We start from the raw sequence: 19,932 nt of genomic DNA on the forward strand, positions 1-19,932 counted from the left end.
TGGCTTTAGGAGTGGCAGTAGGAATGGGCAAGGCCCACAGCTGAGCTCTAAGTTTGGGAGTGCCACCAGAGGAACACAGGAAAGGGGATGAGGAAATGTAGGACCTTCTCTTCCTTGGGCAACACAACTCCCCCATCAAGAGCCCGCAGGCCTCAGACTGATTCTGACACAGCTCCATCCTTGGGGATCTGGTTTGAGACCTGAGGTGCTTTAGAACAGGACAGGGAGCAGGGATGATGGATGCAGAGCCAGGAGAGCCCCAGAAGCCAGGAAAAACACAATCCAGGTATTGTCATCCTGGGGAAGTTGGAGAAACCCTGAGCACCTGTGGGAATAGGCAGCAGGAGGGAGTCAGGCCAGCAGTCAGGCCGCCCCAGAGCACACACGGAGGAGGCCAGCTGGTTGGTTCAATGGGAAGGGAAGAGTGGTGAGTAAGGGATGAGGGGGCAGGAAATTGCCAATTTCCAGGTCTCTGAAGGCCAGCTCCACCAGCCTCACAGGGCATGGAGGCAAATGCCCTCAAGAAATTCATCCATCCCTAGGTGGCTTCTTCCCAGGGGTGGCTCTGATCCCTAAGAGCACAGGAAACTGGTATGAGTTCCAGTCTTAATACTTCTTGGATATTCCTGAAGGATGATCTCCAATGACGTTGGCATTTTAAATGCTTCAATCTTCAGGATGAAACTCAGTACATGAACCGATCACAGACCCAGACTGGACCTGCTGAAATGTAGAGGATTTTATTCCACAATTTTTGGAAATCCATAAAGATTCCTTTACCTTCTTTCTGAAAGGCTCTTTTCTTTGCAGATTCCACATCAAGCAATTGGTTTCTGATGACCTTTCCTTCACCTTCTACTCTTCCCTCCTTTCTTCCCTGTCTTGCTTCCCCCACACCTCCCTCATTTTCACAGATTTCCCCGAATAAAGTCATCCAAAGATTATTCATAAAACAGAACTCCAGAAGTTTATAAACTATCATTAAGTCACATGCCTTCATTTTAAAGGAAGAAATTTGGGTACAAATCAAGAATACAGGGCAAATAAATAATGCCTTGTCTCAGCTGAACATATCTTAAAAACCAGCACACAAGCCACATGCAAAGTCAGATATTAGCACTGTCTTTAAAGAAGTTACCACACGGATGACACATGATGGTGAGTGAAGTGTGGTGTGTAGGGTTTGAGACAGGGCTAGGAAAGAAATCAAAAAACCCTCAGATGACTGTCGTTTTGATGATAGAATTTGCAAGGTGAAAATATCAGAGACCTGAAAGCATAGTACTCCAGATGAAAGACTTTAAGTAGCAAAAGAACATCCATTAATACAATAAGGAGGATAGAAATAATACAACATAGTAGATTCTCAGTATTTGTTGAACAAATGATCAGAAATGCAAGCTACAGTAAGTGATGGTCTTAACTAATGATGATGACAAAGTATATCTCAATCGAATGGTTAACACTTGAGACAAGTGAAATTTCACTCAACATGTCCACAGATGATCTGATGGAAAAAATCCTGTTTCCCTTTTCTCAGAAAGCTACTACAGGATGTGTTCCACAAAAATGAGAGAATAAACCAAGAAAGAGAAAGACGTGGGTGCTAGGAAATGAGATCCAACGAAGAAGAAGGCAAAGGGAATGTATAAGACAGTGACGAAGAAAAACCAGAGGTCAACATCTGTACAGCAGGTTTCAAGACCTGCCTGTGGAAATTGGTGCAGGGTGGGGAATCTGGGCAGGAGGGCTCTCTCCTGCAGTGGTCCGAGGGAGCTGGCTGCATCAGCATGGGGAAGCCAATTGTTAAATATTCAGGAATGTTGCAAGCAACTTGTTAAACACAGCCACTATGAAAAATTAAGTCAGGCAAACTAATAATTAAATAAATCGTATAAAAAATGAAAGTAATAAATATTCAAAATTCATCTCTATTTCACCTCATTTTGCTAATATTTATGTTCTTGAGGTTATTTATGTTTTTTTGCACTGGGATGGTAGACATATATAGTGGATGCCATTACACATGTTTCCCCAACTCTGTGTTTAGTCATGTCACGTTTAGTAGCTGGAAATTGGCCAGGGTGAAAGTACTTACACTATGGAAATTAACAAGAGCTTCAAATCAGGCCTTGGTTTGTTATTTTGATTGTCTGTACTTACGAAAATAATGAAGAAGTGGTTAGTAATGCAGATTAAACTTTAAAGTGTGCTGTGTTTAAAGCCTTTATATTGTAAATATAGGGAAGAAAGCAAGGAAATATTTATTCTTCTAGCATTTGAAAACTAATATTGGATGCAGCAAAAAAAGTTGCTGAAATCATTTGAAGAAAATATATGAAGTTCCAAAAAAATGCTTTCTTGTCTTCACTTTTGTCTTACTTGTTAACATAAATGAAAATACGAACTAATAATCACGTAAGAACCATGCTCATTTATTATGGATACGTAAGAGTTTGGCAAAAAGCAGTGAAAGCTTCCCAGGAGAACAGAATGGCTATGTGGGTGTTATGATAGAATATCACATGTTGTAGTGTTAATTGTAAATTGTAACTTCTACAAGTTCTTTATGTCCACTCCCATGCGCTTTGACCCAGGACAAACAAGCTAGCTTGCAGTGCCGCCTAGAGAAGAAGCTGGGGCAGTCGGCCCCAGTTATTCTGCTGGTCCACCTTCTTTGAATTACAGTTACATGTGTAAATATGTACATACTGTTGGCATGTACATAGACGATTAGCATGTACATAGACTGTTGGCATGCATATAGGCTGTTAGCATGCACATAGATAGTTAGCACATACATAGACCATTAGCATGTACATAGACTGTTAGCATGCACATAGACTGTTAGCATGCACATAGACCATTAACATGTACATAGTGTGTATATAGACTGTTAGCATGTACATAGACCATTAGCATGTATATAGATTGTCATGTACATAGACCGTTAACATGCACATAGACTGTTGGCATGCATATGGACTGTTAGCATGCACATAGACCGTTAGCATGCACATAAACTGTTAGCATGTACATACACTGTTAGCATGCACATAGACTGTTAACATGCCCATAGACCGTTAGCATGCACATAGACCGTTAGCATGTACATACACGTTAGCATGCACATAGACTGTTAGCATGCACATAGACCATTAGCATGTACATAGACAGTGTGTGCATAGACTGTTAGCATATACATAGATTGTTGGCATGCATATGGACTGTTGGCATGCACATAGACCGTTAGCATGTACATACACTGTTAGCATGCACATAGACTGTTAGCATGCACATAGACCATTAGCATGTACATAGACAGTGTGCGCGTAGATTGTTAGCATGTACATAGACCGTTAGCATGCCTATAGATTGTTGTCATGTACATAGACCATTAACATGCACATAGACTCTGCCCGTGTTTATAGACTTTTTACAATGAGACAGGCACTATTCTTATAATCTCCCATTTACAGACGTGGAAGCTGAGACTTTCAGTGGTTCCTATGCCCCACAAAATCATACAGCATAAGCTTGCCTCACCATGCAGCCCTGCTCTTATGCTCTGCTGAACTTCCTGCCTCCCCAGGGTTGGGGTTGGGGGGACCAGAAGCTCTAGAGGTTACCAGGAGTGTGGGTGAGCACCCCCTGCCCACCCAAAACACTCTCTGTTCACCTAATGGCATCATCTTCTGCTCTGTGTGATGGCAGGAATCCTACCCACTGCGGCCTTTCCCTGAGAAAATAAATTAAAGCAGGGCTCTCTGTCCCCAAGGCATTTAATTGTCCTGCCTTCACAGTCTTTGCCTGAGAAACAGTCCTTGCATCTCAAGACCCTTTAAACATGTCTCTGTCTTTGGGTGGTTATTTCTGGAATTTAAGCCTTTGAAATCCCACCCAATTTACAAAAGCTGTTTTATGTTTCATACATCTCACTTGATCGGTCTACACACAGTGGTCTTTCCACTCAGGGAAGAGGCTTGCAGCCAGTCTCAAAACACAAGCCTTCCCCACATACCTTGCCGGGGACCCACAACCTTCATGGCAGACTGGGGAGACTCACAGAACACCATGGAGAGCTTGGGGTTACAACCAGCAAGGTCAGAGAACATGCAGAAGGGGGCAAGTATGGATGGACAGACTCACAGACGGCTGCCCACCCTCAGGATTGGATGGTCCAGGCAGCTGCTAGCATGCCTCATCTGGCCACGTTCCAGTGAGTCCCGGCAAAGTCACCTGCAGTCACAAATCAACTCCAGAACCTTCCCTGAATCACATTAAGGCTCTAAAATCAACATCTGATTCTGGCCAAAGAAAGCCCACCCCCCGCCCTGTTTGCAGGAAGAATTATAGACTTAGGGCGGAATGTTTTTAATTTCTATCTATGTCAGGGCAAGGCTCGTCTTACTGAACCCTAACTTGTGCAGTGACTAGTGCCAGGCACCCCAGACAGCCCTGAATGGGAGCGCCTTCCCATGAACCAGGGTGGCCCTTTTCCATACTACAGGAGTATCAGGAATCAGATTATATTGCTTTTCTGTGTGCACAGATGACTGACTCCTGGGGATGGCCACCATCAGCTCAGACTCCTGGCACACACCTGAGCCCACCTCGGTGCTAGCTGCCAATCTCAGCTAGCTCATAGCTCCCATCCAAACAGAGAAACCCAGGTCTCATGGTAGGAGACTAAGCCCCATGCACCAATTCACGAAAATAAATAAGAAAATAAAAAAGCAAGTGGAAAAGTCATCATTAAGAGTAATCACCAGTGATAACATTAAATTGTTCTAGGATTTGGAATTTATGCCAGTTGAGCTGAAAAGGCAGGTGGCTGAGGTGTGGTAGAAAGCTGCAGTCTGAGAGACCAAGAGTGAAATGAGTGAATTACATGACCTTGAACAAACCACACTTCGTATAGGGCTTGGCACATAGTTAGTGCTCAATAAATATTAGCCTCTCCGTTTGCTTATTCACTTTTATTATTAATATTTAAGTATATATACATTCAAATCAACTTTAATTTGATGTACAGTCCTATGAGTTTTCACACATGGGTAGATTTGTGTAACCACCAATAGGTTATGGAAAATTCCATCGTCCCAAACAAATCCTTCTTGCTGTCCATTCACAGTCAAAACTCTTCCCCCACCCCAACCCCAGGAAACCACCGATCCATTTTCCGTCTCTATAGTTCTGCCTTTTCCAAGATGTCACGTAAGTGGATTTAGACAGGAGGGAAGCTTCAGAGACTGGTTTCTCTCACTAGCACTATGCCTTGGAAACATCTCTCTTGCCATGTGTATCAAAAGTCCATTCCTTCTGGCTGCTGAATAGTATTCCATGGTGTACATATATGTCCATAGTTTGTCGATTCATCCATCCAACAACACTGGGGTTATTTCACTTTGGGGCAGTTATGAAGACTTTTTCTCTATGGATTCATGAACAGGTTTTTGTGTGCATATGTTTGCATTTTTCTAGAATAAATACTTAGGAGTGAGATTATTGGGTCCCATGGTCAGTATGTGATTACATTTATAAGACACAGGCAAATTGTTATGCAGAATAGCATACATACATAGCATTCTCATCAGCAATGTAGGAGAGTGCCTGTTGCCATGTTCTTGCTAGTACTTGGTATTGTCAGTATTTTTCACTTAAACCATTCTAGTAGGTGTGGAGTGGTATCACAGAGCAGTTCAAATTTGCATTTCTCCAGTAGCTAATGATATTGAACATCTTTTTATGTGCCTATTTGTTATCCTTATACCTTCTTTGTGGAAGTGTCTATTCAAGTATTTTGCCCATTTTTAAAATCGGGTCATTTATTTTCTGACAGGTGAGTTTTGAGGGTTCTTTATGGATTCTGGATATAAATCCTTTATCTTAAACATGATTAGCAAATATTTTCTCCCAGTCTGTGGCCTGTCTTTTTATTTTCTTTAAACAGTGCTTTTGCAGAGCAAAAGATTTTAATTTTGATGAAATTCAATGTATGAAGTTTTTCTTTTTTCCATTAATCATCTTGTTGAAGTTATATATGAGAACTTTTTGCCTGACTCAGTCATAAAGATGTTCTCCTGCTTTCCCTAAAAGTTTTATAGTTTTACATGATCTATTTTGAGTTAATTTTTTATAAGGTATGAGATCAAGGATTTGTTTAGTTTTTAAGGTTTTTTGTTTTGTTTTTGTTTTTGCTTATGGGTATCCAATGGTTTTAACTACTAACCAATATTAACACAAATTTTTACCCCCTCTTCATATCAATTTTTTTCTCTGTAAATTGAAGATCATTTTTTCCTACCTCAAATAAGAAGACATATATATATGTAAGGGCCTAATCCATTGTCTGGCATGTGGTTCATGGAAAAATAAATAAATAAATATCAGTCTAAAATACACACACACTCCTAGAAAAAAACAACTGCAAATGAGGCCAAATATTAAGATCCATCACCTGAGATTAAATTCTGAAATCACAAGGTAACATTTGCAGCCTTAACTCAAAGCCACTAAAGAGGACCCCATCACTGGCTCCAAGGTGGCCTCTGTGGAGACCCTCCCAGAGGAGAACATCCTTGCTTTCCCGTAGACATGAGATCCCTTGTCCATGGTCAGACAGTCTCGCTGTTAAAAGGCATTGACCTCAGCTGAAGTCGAAAACTGTCCTCATAAGCCACAGCGTGTAGCTTGCACGCGATCGTGCGTAGACATGCACATACACGCGGGGTGTGTACAAAACCCACTCCTTCCGGGCAGACTGCAGACCCACAGATTTTGCCTGCTCCTGGGAGCCGTCCTCATGGGAACTATTTACCCCACTGACTCCAAGACCACAGAACTCATCCAACAAAGGAGCTCATTTACTTTCTGACATGGTTAATGTCCTGATTTAATGACCCTCTTATATCACACTCAGCATCCTAAATTATAGGGCAGCCCAGGCAATTATACTGCAGGATCTCAGACGGCACCTCTCCCGGGAGCTGCGGCGTGGTCCTCACACAGCTCGGGGCTCCACTCAGCTTCCAGCCCTGCTCATGAGCTGCAGGCCTCGGCTCCCATTAAAGGAATTGTTTGCACCCGCCTTGTCGCTCCAGATCACTGTCTCCTGGGATTTTTGGCCACAGGAAATGTTATTCTGAACGTAGAACTGCACGTGTGCAAGACTACAAAATATCTTTCCTGTAGTTCTTTCTCAAGGAGCAGAGTCCGTGTTTCTTGATTGTTTTCAAGGGGGAAAAAAATCCTGTCTCCTTGGCGTGCTCTGAAATGTCTGTGTTATGAAAGATCATTTTTCAATAATGACCCTTTGGGATGAAAGTAGTTAGGGCAAGGATTTCACAAACAGGAGTCCCCGAACTTGCTCCTGAACATTTCCAGGCTCAGAGCACAGCCAATTAGGCGGGGTTAGCACCTACCAAAAATTCTATCAGTTGGGTTTAAGAGATTTTTGCAACCCTGGCATTAATCGTAAGGTTAATATAAGGTAAAAAGGTAAAAACCTGATGCCCAGGACCCACATTCAAGGGCTTACAGCCAAGGAAATGTATGGTGACTTACAGGTTGATGCATTCTAAGAAACATTTCTTAGCTTTGACCTACTATTTATTCAGTAAATAATGACTTTTGAGGAAATGCAACGGTGGAAAACATAAACTGCCTATGAAAAGAAATTTCACTTTGAAAAATAATGTTACACTCTAAAACTTGGCAGTCACTTTATAAATACAAGAAATAAACCAATCTATGTTTCGATGAGACAAAATAAGGAATGACAGGTTACAGAAAATAGCATTCAGAACAAGAAGGAATAGCTTAAAATCCTGTACTTCTATCAATTTGGTTCACTAAAAATAGATCAGGTGGAAAGGAGAGCACTTTTGAGAGGGAGAAATTGCAGGTGGGTGACAAGAGGACTGGATTTTCTGTTCCAAACATTGCTTGACTCTGTCCTGAATCCTCAAACCCCTGAGCTGGCTCTAGAAAGGGATTTATTGCCACTTTGGGGGAAAAGACTCTTCGGAAGTTATCGAAAACGGAAGCAAGAATGGCTATTGTCTTCCTCCCGGCATTCCAACCACTGCTTGGTTATATGTTCTGGGCTTTATCTCAGTCCCACCAGAGATGAATCAATCACCCAGAGCCCTCAGTTTCCTCATGTGTAAGATGGGAATAAAAATTCCTATCTTACAGAGTTGTTGTGAGAACTGATGTAAGATACAGAAGGTGCTTAGCGAAGTCTGCTTTGACATAGAATGAAGATTCAACAACATTTAGCTGGTATCATTATTGTCATGGTTATTAATTGATATACTTTGAAGATGTTTAAATTGGGAGATATTGCATCGTTTCATGAGCTGATGGCTGACCCAATCAGTGGCAAAACTAATACATTCTTCCTCTCTTCTCTCCTTCACTCGCCTTCTCTACCCCCCCCCTCTCAGACACACACACACACACACCCCCCACATAGAACTGAATTTAAGTATAAGTTATTAAGCATTAGAATGGCTGGTTTCTTTTCGGCTCCTAATTATAAAACAATAGTAATTACTTTAAAATAATAACAATTATTACTATATGGCACTGAAGTCAAGTACTGGTGGAATTTATAAGGAACATGAGGGAGCTGCCCTGAGATTCATATACAGCTGTGTTTGCTCTAACAGAAAAAGAAGCTGTGGAAAGAAAGAAACAAAAAGACATTAAAGGCAAAGCATGAGGGGCAAACTAGTAGGTAATGTCCTCTCTCTCCTATTTTGAGCTGACTGACTAGGGGGATCCAGCCCATTCTCTCCAGCTGGCAAGAGAAGGAAAGCCTGGCTCACAGGGGCAACGTAGAAACCCTAATAGAAAACACCCCTCGGCTTGCTGTAGTTGATAGCATGTAATACAAAACACATTTGTCATCTTCCCTTATATCTAAATAAATAAATGCCCAAGGGAAAGGGGAAGCTCACTACAGTAATCAGATTTGGTGATGTGTCTCGAGAAAGAATGCACACCCAAGGACTGGCACGGAAGATGTGGACAGCAATCAGCCAAATGAAACAACCAGGAAGGACCCACCACATTGGGACAGGGTGGAAAATGGCAGATGGTGTGGGCAATGGAACCAAATGAATCGCTTGAGAATTATATCATTTTCATCAGATTGAGTCATTGTGGGAAAATTGGGGGGGAACAAATCAAAATCCATTACTTAAGGGAGCATTCAGGCCTAAAGGCACAGTTTTATAGGTTGTATGTGAATATTCAGAAAACCAAAACGTCGGGTTTTATACGCCACATTTCTGAATGATTTGGAGCAACGCCTTCCCTTGGAGACACAGGGCAGAGGAGGAAGGCATCTGTTGGAGAGGCTCTTGATGTCCACGGTAGGACATAGAAAAGTTAAGGGATGAAGTGTGACCACTCCCAAAGCCAAGGGGTGGAGTTCGAACCACTGCCCATCTGGGAAGGTGATGCCCCACAGGGGGCCATGCTTATCTGTTCTGAGGTCCTTGACTAGATTCTCAATTTCGCTCCTTGTGCACGGTACCAACAGGCCTGGATGATTTCTGGCAGGGACTCCAAGAGCATCCTATGTTAGCACTGGGGCCTGGAATCACTTAGCTTCCCCTGGTATGAAATCCACAGGTTTAGGAGTATATTTCAACACCCCTTTCTCCCCTTTAGGTCCTGTATGTCTCTATCCTCACAGAAGCTAAATTTCTAAACCTATGCAACCTCTCAAAAGGACATAATTTAACAGTGTAGGCCCTTTTATTTAACTGAATGCTTGATCCTACCCCTGGTAAATTGGGAAAGTAAAGTTAAATAAGCAAGGAAAACAAAGTTGAACTTCTCAAGGTCTGGGGAGGCATGGCAGAAATGAAGATAAAGAGTTTTGCTTCATTTGCTTTTGAATTATCATAAATATTCAAGATCAAACAGCATTTGTAGAGAAAAAAATTAATAGCGCCTACTCATCTTATAAGGACTTTTTCACAAATATAAGTGATCTAGCAAGTGTTATTCTTAAAAGCAACTGATTCCTACAAATTTTAATAACTTTCTCTTCTCCAAATCTCAGGGCCAAAGCTAAACAGAAAACAGAACTTCAGAATATAAGAAAAAAGGGGCACCTGGCCAGCTCAGACAGAAGAGCATGCGACTGTTGATCCCAGGGTCGTGAGTTTGAGCCCCACGTGGGGTATAGAGATTACTTAATAAATAAAACTTAAAAAAAAATTAGAAAATAAAAATAATAAAAATATATATCAGAAACTACATATTACAGCTAAAACAATACTCTGAGGAAATTTAATACCCTTAAGTACTGAAATTAATAGTGTATGCACTCAAAAATATTAGGGAGAGAGCAATAAAATAAATCTGAAGACATTTCAGGGAGATAAATAGTAAAAATAAAAGGAGATAAGAGGAAAATGTGGTAGAACTGCCAAATAAATCCAAGAGATGCCCCCCACCTTAAGGAAAAAGGAGTAAGCTAAATGTTATTAAAAATATAAAATTTTGATTATAAATAAAATAAACAATTTACCAAATGGAGGGAAAAGGGAGAAAGCCATAAAAAGAAAGACAAATATGAAAATGGGGAAAATTCTCATCTACAAGGGAAAATTTTGAAATGATAAATGATGTCTCTGCTCAGTTCTACAGAAGTAAATGTGAAAACCTCAATGATTTTCCAACAAAATATAAATTACTAAAAAATAGAAACCAGAAGAGATAGAAATAGAAACAAAATGATTTGCATAGTAGAAATTTTATGTTATCAAAAAGTTACTCTCCAAAAACAGTCCAGTTGGTATTGCAAATGGATTCTGTCAAACAACCAAAGTACAGATACCTTCAGTGCTCTTTAAACTGCTATGGATCAGAAAAAAGGAAAGCTTCCAAACCACTTTAATTCCAGAATTTTTATTTTGAAATACTTTCAGATTTTATAGAAGAGTTGCCAAGTAGTAAAAAAAAAAGTTCCCATATAGCCTCTCCTAGCATTCTCTCATGTCAGTGTCTTATATAATTAGAGTACATTTGTCAAAACTAATTAATTAGCATGGGTATAAAACTATAAACTACAGACTTTATTTGGATTTCACCAGTTTTTCTCACTAATGACCATTTTTCAAATTCCAGCATCCAATCCAACATACTGTGTGGGCATTTGACAACTTATTTTTATGAGGCAAAAAGTTATATACCCATAACAAGACTTGAAAAGTCCTCCCCCCAGAAAAGATATAGATCAATTTTGCTCACAAACTCCAAAATGTCTAAATAATCCAACTATGCTTTAAAAGAAAAATACACCACAGTCAGATGGAGTTCATTCCAAGATGTGAGAATGTTTCACTTTAGATAATCTATGAATATAACACAGAGTAGGTCAAAGGAGAAAAATTAAATTAATTTATCTATTGCTTTAGGAAAGGCATTTATTAATTTCAACATAATTCATCATTTAATATCTTTATAAAGTAGAGGAACTCACAATTTTACACACACACACACACATACACCAGCAGCGGCATTTTGCTTAAAGGCAAGCATTGGGAGTATTTCTATTGAAGTCAGGAAAGAGATAGAATTACTACAGTTATGAAACATTGCACTGGAATTACTAGACAATGTAATTAGGCAAGAGAAACAAAATGCAAAAAAAAATTGAAAAGGAAATAAATTTTTCATTATTTGCAGATGATAGAATAGTATGCCTCAAACAAACACACACACACATTCACACACATACACAAGAGAAAAAGCTATTATAAACAATAAGGGAATTTAGTAAACTGGCTGGTGACAAAATTATGCAAAAATCAATAGCTTTCTTATGTCCAAGCAATAACTCATTAGAAAATAAAATGGAAATAAAGGGCAGAAAAAAGAAGAGAGAGAGAATGTCTGGAATCATACTTCATAATAAATGTGCAGATCCTATATAAAGAAACTTTAAATTATATCAGTGGTTATAAGAGAAGACTTTAAATGAGAGAAACTACCTTAATGGGTAGGAAAAAAAATGTTATAAAGATAGTAATTTCCACCAATTAATGTGATCTCAATAAAAATACCAATAAGATCTCCCTGTTATTTTTTTCATTCTTACATTTTATTTTTAAGTTATCTCTACACCCAGTGTAGGGCTTGAACTTAACAAACCTGAAATCAAGAGTTACATGCTCCACTGACTGAACCAGCCAGGGGCCCCACCCTGTTTTTTTTAACTGCATAAGCTAATGCTAAATTCACATAGAAAAAAGAAGAAGAAGAAGAAGCATTTGATTATTTCCAGAAAAATGGTTAAAACCCAAGAGCAATGAGAGGGAATTTGGCCTACCACATGTTAAAATATTATAAAGTTGTAGTTTGTTTTTTGTGCACAAGTGGACAAAAAAGCAATGGAACTATAATGAATACAGAAACAGGCTAAATGCATAAAGCAATTTGGCATATGATCAAAACTGCCTTTTAAATCAGTGAGTAAAAGAGTAGATGATTCAAAAGTAGAGTTGGGGCATGGCATAGCTATCTACAAAATATAATATGGAAATCCTTATCTCATTCCACCGAACCAAAAACTTCTAGGTGGATGAAAGATTTAAACACATACAAGATGAAACTGCTAAAATATTAGAATAAAACTTAAGGACATTTGAAAGAAATGCCCTTGGATGAATGGATAAAGATAATGTGGTCTAGAGGCGTCTGGGTGGCTCAGTCAGTTGAGCGTTGGACTCTTGATTTGGTCTCAAGTCATGATCTCAGGGTTGTGGGATTAAACACCACATCAGGCATGGTCTGCTTAAGATTCTCTCCCTCTCCCTCTGCCCATCCAACCCTGTTCACACACTCTCTCTCTCTTTCACTCTTCTAAAATAAATAAATAAATAAATCTTAAAAAAAAAAAAGATAATGTGGTCTATACATAAAATGGAATATTATCCAGCTTTAAAAAAGAAAGAAATCCTGCCATATACAACAACATGGATGAACCTGGAGGATATTCCCCTAAGTGAATAAGCCAGTCACAGAAGGACAAATATGGTATGATTCCATTTACATGAAGTGTCTAAAATAGTCAAATTCACAGAAGCAAAGAGTAGAATGGTGGGTGCCAGGAGATGGGGGGAGGGAGATATGGGAAGTTGCTAATGAATGGGTATAAAATTTCTTTTATGCAAAATGAGTAAGTTCTGGAGATCTGCTCTATAACATTGTGCCCATAGATAACAACAGCGTATTGCACACATAATCTGTTAAGAGGGTAGATCTCATGTTAAGTGTTCTTAACACAACAAAGAAAAGAACTAAAAAACAGAAATTATAGCATAACATAAAAATACATAAAGCAGTTGTTATATATACTAAGTAAATAAGCAGACAAATAAATGTCTGTCAGTCCTGAATGTTTTTAGAAGGTCTTTCAACACAAGATATAATATCCTGACATCATGTGATAATGAATCTGACCACACAAATTTTGTTTAGGAAATCTTATAAACAGAGTCAAAAAATAAATGATAATCGGGGGAAATATTTGTTATAAATAGGATAGGGAAGGGGCTGATTTCCATAAGATGCAACTCTCTGTTGAGAGTAAAAAAAAAAAAAAAGACAACAAATTAACAAAGAAATAAGTAAGGCTATTTTCATGTAAAAAGGAATAAAAATGGCTGCCCAAACTTAATGATAATTATAAATTTTATTTAATTTAAAAGAGTAAAACTTCTACCTTTCAAATTGGCAGTGATTAAAAAAATTTAATTTTTTACACTATTGTGATGAAGCAGGACTCCCATTCAGCAGCCACAAACAGGTACAACTTCTTGGGAAGTAAATTTGCCACCATCTACCCTTTGACTCAGTTGACACAGGATTGTATCCTTCATTACACTCACAGAGGTGTGCAAAGACACAGTTAGAAGGAGGTGTACAGCAACAATGTTTGATCCAAACACCCTGAATGGCCATCTGTTAGAAGACTGGTTAAGTTCATTATGGTACATCTAGCCAATGGAGCACAACACAGTTGTGCAAATGAATGAGGAAAAAGCAAAACTAATTGAGATATTGTTTGGAGATTATTACATAGGGAGTAAAATGGTTTTCACAAAGCAAGACAGTGTGCCTGAACCCCTGCAGTTTTGGACAAGATCTGGTTCTAAGCTGTGTTGGTGGGTTCAAGGGTCTGGGTTTTATTACTGTGCTTAACACTCTATACTCCTTATTGGTTCTCTTGTATCTACCAAGTGTTACATAATAAGAGCTGTCTTTCAACATCAGTAGGAGTCACACACAGCTTCTGGTTCAGGGTCCTGGGTTGGCCCCTCACACTGGTGGCCTTGGGCAAGTCATGCCTTGGTTTCCATATCTGTAAAGTGGTCTTAATAATTGTACCTACCTCCTAAGAGTGTTGAGGGAATTAGAAATACATGTACCAGCACTGAACATGATCATGACTGCAATGAAGGAATGACCTACAAAAAGCAAGAGGCAGAAGTGGGGGAAGGGCCACTCCCTTTGGTGTAGTAGGTGGGGGAGAACTACATTTTGTGAACTCCTAGAATATTTACACCCACAGAGGTTGGGCAGTAATGGTTCCTCTGGAGAGGAAAACTCAACTGAGAATTTAGGACAGGTTGGAGACTTGCCTTTCATTGCACAGTTTGACTTTTTTCCCCCTATGTGTATGAATTCCTTTTTTAATTAAAAAATAAATCTTGTCCTAAGCCAGTCCTCAGCTGAAAGTTTTTCTGCTCTGGCTAGGAGGAATTCCACATGCCCACAGCCTTTCTCTCTGCCCACTGATGCTTAAGCTATCAATAATCGTCGAGCTTGATGTCATGCCAGTTCCCAGTGGTGTTGACAGACTTCAGCTCAAAAGTCCCTTTATTAGACCTTGTCCCTCAGTAAAGCTTGCAAATTGCTCTGATCTTAGTAGACAAAACCATCGCTCATTCCCTGAATCTCTGAGCATCCTACACAATAACGTAAGAATTGGCGAAAATTACCCGAGATAAAGCGTCCTTTAGAACATCAAAGTCCCTGATTTCCAGGCTGTAGGCTGCAGGTATGCGACAGGACTGACAGGCCAGGTGGATGGCAGAGATAAAGCAAAAAGTGAAATTCTCCAGCCAGAGCACCCGAGTTGGATTTGGTGCTAGGTTCTCTGCAAAGGGGATTAATATTATCCTCGGAGGCGTGAGCACATTTTGCTTTTACCTTGAAACCCAGGTAATCAGCAGCAGATAACAATCAGGGAATGAAGCCTTTAAAACCCGCATGAGCTGTAAAGCCTTCCTCCTGCCGGGGTTAATTTTGGACTGGGCCATTGCAAGTTGTGTCCACATATTTCACTTCCTGTGTTTTGGCTAAATTCTTTGTGTCTCACTTTACTTGTGACGAGAGCATCTTTCCCTGACTACCATCATTACTGCTCTCTTAGGAGCAATGGCAATCCTTGCCTGCATTTTTGAAGATGTCTGGCAAACTTACCACTTCGCTCAGGTGACATAAATATTGTACGTAAATACAGTCAAGATGGAAGCTTGCAAATTCCCCCAAACACATACACGTCCAATCTGAAAACAGCAACATGAATTAGCATCTTAAACATCCTCTTAGAGGAAAATGATTGGTGTCTTACAACTCACAGAGAAGTTGCTTAGCTTGACCACACTGAGCTCTAGCTATCTCTCTGGAAAAGAAATATTTTGCCATATAACAAAAAGAAAGGTGAACCTTTTTATATCCAACAGCTGGACTCTTGGCTTTACCTTGACTATTTTAGCCTCCAGAGTTCTGTTCGTAAAAATAAGCTCAGTCACTGAATCAAACACAGTCTTGTTCCTTTCATGAGGATTATGGGAAACTAACAAGAAAGAGGTCAATAATATGCACATCGTAACTGAAGGTTCTGATAGAAAGTGGGCTGTGAAAAAAAATTGTTGAGATCAAAGTAATGTTGATGTAAGCAGTTGGGAAATGTCACTGGTCCACCATAGTCCTGGAACAGTATTTTCAAGGAAAGCAGAATACAATTGAAATAATTCCAGTACTATGACCTCTGGCTCAGGAAATTTAATAATTTATAGAATTATTGTTTAGATAAATGCTTCTTGAACCTGGAAGCAAATGAAGTGCATGTCGATCAGTCTATGGAGAAACACTGTGAAGTGGATGGATATTGAGCTGCTGGGTATCTCTTTGAGAGCACAGCTGTGTTAGAAAAGCATAAGACCCAAAGAACAAAATAGATTCCCAAAGAGCTGAGTCCAAACCTGAATGTTTAGAGGAGCACTAACTTTCAGAGCCAACTCTTTGGGAGGCTGGGCACCCACTCTCACGATGCAGCTTTGGAATATTCTTGGAAGCACAAGTTAAGGCACCTTATCAAAAAAGTGGTTTCATCACCTTTCTTAAGATCACAAGATTTTTTTAAAAAATAAAGAATGGCATTACCTACCACGATCATTTTTTTTTCCACCAGATCCAAATGATTTTACACCTGTTGTCAAACATAAACCCCACCCTCAAAGAACAAATACTTGTCACCCTCGAGGAAAACCAAAATCAGGCAGCACCAACCTTAAGCCATCCAGTTACATTTTAGACAGGGCTGGATGGCTGGAATGAAGCCTCAGTCCCCTGAAGAGTCCATTCCTACCAAGACCGCATTGGTGTTTGTGCGAGGGCAGTGTGTTTTCTACACTTCGGCTCCTTGGCCTCTATTAATACCTGTGGGCTATGTGGTCCACACCCTGAACAGTAAGTTCTCTCCCCTCGTGGGGTCTCTGGAATCTGATCAAGTGAAGGGCTGAAGGCCTTTGAATCTGGATAAGATGCACTGGGGTCTTGCCTCACCAAGCCATACTTAGCCATTGTCCAAAGGTCACTTAGAGACCCTGACCCAAGGTCATATGGAGTCATTTAGACCGAGTCTTGCTCCTGAGTGCCGTTTAGGTCACCGGGGCCTGATTCTGGCAGCTCAGGAAGGCCCCTTGGCATCACCAAGGGAAGCAGGCGAGAGCGGCAAGAAGGGTCACAAGATAGCTGAGCATGACCTTGTGCTTTACAGACTTCTCAAGGAGCGGGAGCTCCTCCAATTGTGTATTTCAGAAGGACAGGAATTATAAGGCTGCTCTGGTTTTTGGTTCAAGGTTAGGTTCAGTTCAAGACCCTAATCAGAATAGCTTTTTGTTGGGGCAGCTCCGTTCATTAAGCAACCGACTTGGTTCCTTTGGCTCAGGTCATGATCTTGGGGTGGTGGGATCGAGCCCCAAGTCGGGCTCTGCACCCCGCGCTCAGTCTGCTTGGGATTCTTTCCTTCTTCCTTCCCCTCGACACCTCCCCCACCTCTAAAATAATAAGTAAAATCTTTTAAAAAAAATAATAACTTTTTATTTACCTAAGAGAGCTCAATCCAGTGCATAGACAACAAAATGACATACTTTTCAACTTAGAGGCCATTCACTTTTTGTGAAGTAGCCTCACTCAGAAATAGCTTCTCTTGCCATCACTCCAAGAATTGACATTTCAGAATGCTTTGCAATGCATTCCAATGTGGTTAAGGCATACGCACATTTGGAATTTTACACTTATTTTTACGAAGAGAAAAGAGGGAGTCCCTTCAGCAGGTGAGTGGGGTCGGGGGGAGCAGGGCACAAGACAGAAACACATCAAGCGATCAGTCATGCCTCGTGGGCTGTCGTCATTATGATGCCTTATAACTCACCCATGTTTCATACCACCTGTTGTACATGTTCATATCATTTTCAAAGATAATAAAGGGAAAAAAGTAAACGTCTTCAAATGCTCAAAAAGAAAACTTTGGTACACACACACACTGAAAATCATTCAGCCATAAGAAAGAAGGCAATCTTGTCATTTGTGATACCACGGGTGAAATTTCAGGGCATTATGCTAAGTGAAATAAGACAGAGAAAGACAAATACCGTATGATCTCACTGATACGTGGAATTTATACACAACAACAACACAAAACCCCCTGAACTTAGAGGCACAGAGAACAGATTGGTGGTTGCCAGAGACAAGGGGTCGGGAGTGGGCGAAATGAGTGAAGGTCGTCAAAAGTTACAACCTTCGAGAGAGAGAACAAATTAAGTCCTGGGGATATAAAGAAGAGCATGGGACTCTAGCTAATAATACCGTGTTGCATATTTGAAAGCGGCTGAGAGGGCCAATCTTAGATATTCTCATCACAAGAGAAACATTTGTAACTATACATTGGTGACAGATGTCAGGAAAAATTGTTTTAACTTTAAATAAAAGTTGTTACTTGGTAAGAGTCCATCCTCACCAGGCCCATGATCACCATGCCCACTTCTGTCCTGCACTGGCAGGTGCTTAACTCCCTGTCGCACAGATGCAGGAACGGAGGCTTGGGTCGAACAAGACAGCCAGCTGAGAAAGGTCTAAGCGGGGACTGTGGCTCAGCGGTGTGTGACCCAAAGTCGGCATACTGGCCACCCTCTGTGCCCGCTTTGGGTTGGGCCATGTGTGGGGAAAACAGGCTATCGGTGACATGGTTCTGATTTTCTTTATTTTTATGCCACTTGTTACTGAGGATTTTAAAAAGTAAATAACTCTCCTAACACATGCCCTAAACTGAACAGAAATATGAACCAAACTTGGGACAAACCTAGTAATTAAAAAGAAAATTCTAAAATGAAAAAGGTAATTAGAATACATGAATAAGACAACTGCACCCATAATTTCACGATCTTACCCTAACTCCTGATACTTCCGATTTTTGCATATACTTATACCCCCTTGCAGACACTTACACAATTGTGATCACGTGTATATATAATTTTATTGTCTTCTCTTTCAAAAAAAGTTATAAGTATTTTCCCCATGTCTAGCATTTACATAACTTTAATTGCTAAGTACCATAGTATAAATTTGATCTGTTGAGATATATATTATTTTCAGCTTTTCTGCTACTATATAATATACTATAATGAACACCTTCACATACAGGGTATTTTTTCCTTGTTATCTTAAGGTAAATTCCCAAGGGGGATGTTAGTCAGCAGTGCGGAATATTTTATAGCTCCTGATACATAGTACCAAGTTACTTTCTCAAAATTATGGGATCAATTCACAGTGCCATCACAACAATCACCATAAACAGCACTATTTTTATTACAACCTCGCCAACCCAGGTGGGCAAACCTTCCAGACAATACTAACAGATTTGCACGATCATTAGCTATTCAAGATGTCATGTACTTTCTGAAATGATTACAGTGGAAAACAATAAAACATCAAAAGAAATATAAAACAGAATTTAGGTATGATTCTAATTACCGAATTTTAGATCTCACAAAGACCTCAGGAGGAGGGAAAAGCTGGGGACAATTCATGCTCACCCTTTATTTAACACATGAAAAATCTGAGACTCATTTGCCTGAAGTCACAAATCAGGTGAGTAACAAAACAGGATGGACAAATCGACAGAGACCTCCTGAGGCTTTTGATGAGAAGTCCAGAGCAAAGAGGAGACCCCCCCCCCCACTTCCTCCTCCCTCTCAGGCAAAAGCCCCAGAATGAGTCCGCCACTGCCTCGGAGAGGGAAATCTGAACATGTCCCTATGATTTCTGGGGACTGGAATCAGGATGTTAGAGCATTTCCAAAGTCACTGTGACAAGCAACATGTCCCGGACCACTACCCACTTGGATCTCACCGTCCCTCCCTCTTCTACCCTCCTGCCTTCTGTTTTTAATTAGGCCCTTGGAACTCACTAGGTCAGATCCAAGCAATTTAAAGAATGACTTTCAAGTCGTATCTTTTAAGGAAAATGACTCTTGGTCTCCAGCCTCTATCAGTCGTTACACCCTCGGGGAAATTAGCAACCTGATTCTTCCCCCGGCTGTCATTTAAAATAAAA

Source organism: Eumetopias jubatus, unplaced genomic scaffold, assembly GCF_037043125.1.
Source record: "Eumetopias jubatus isolate StellerSeaLion01/CBP00866 unplaced genomic scaffold, mEumJub1_p1.0 scaffold_7, whole genome shotgun sequence".
NCBI lineage: Eukaryota > Metazoa > Chordata > Mammalia > Carnivora > Otariidae > Eumetopias > Eumetopias jubatus.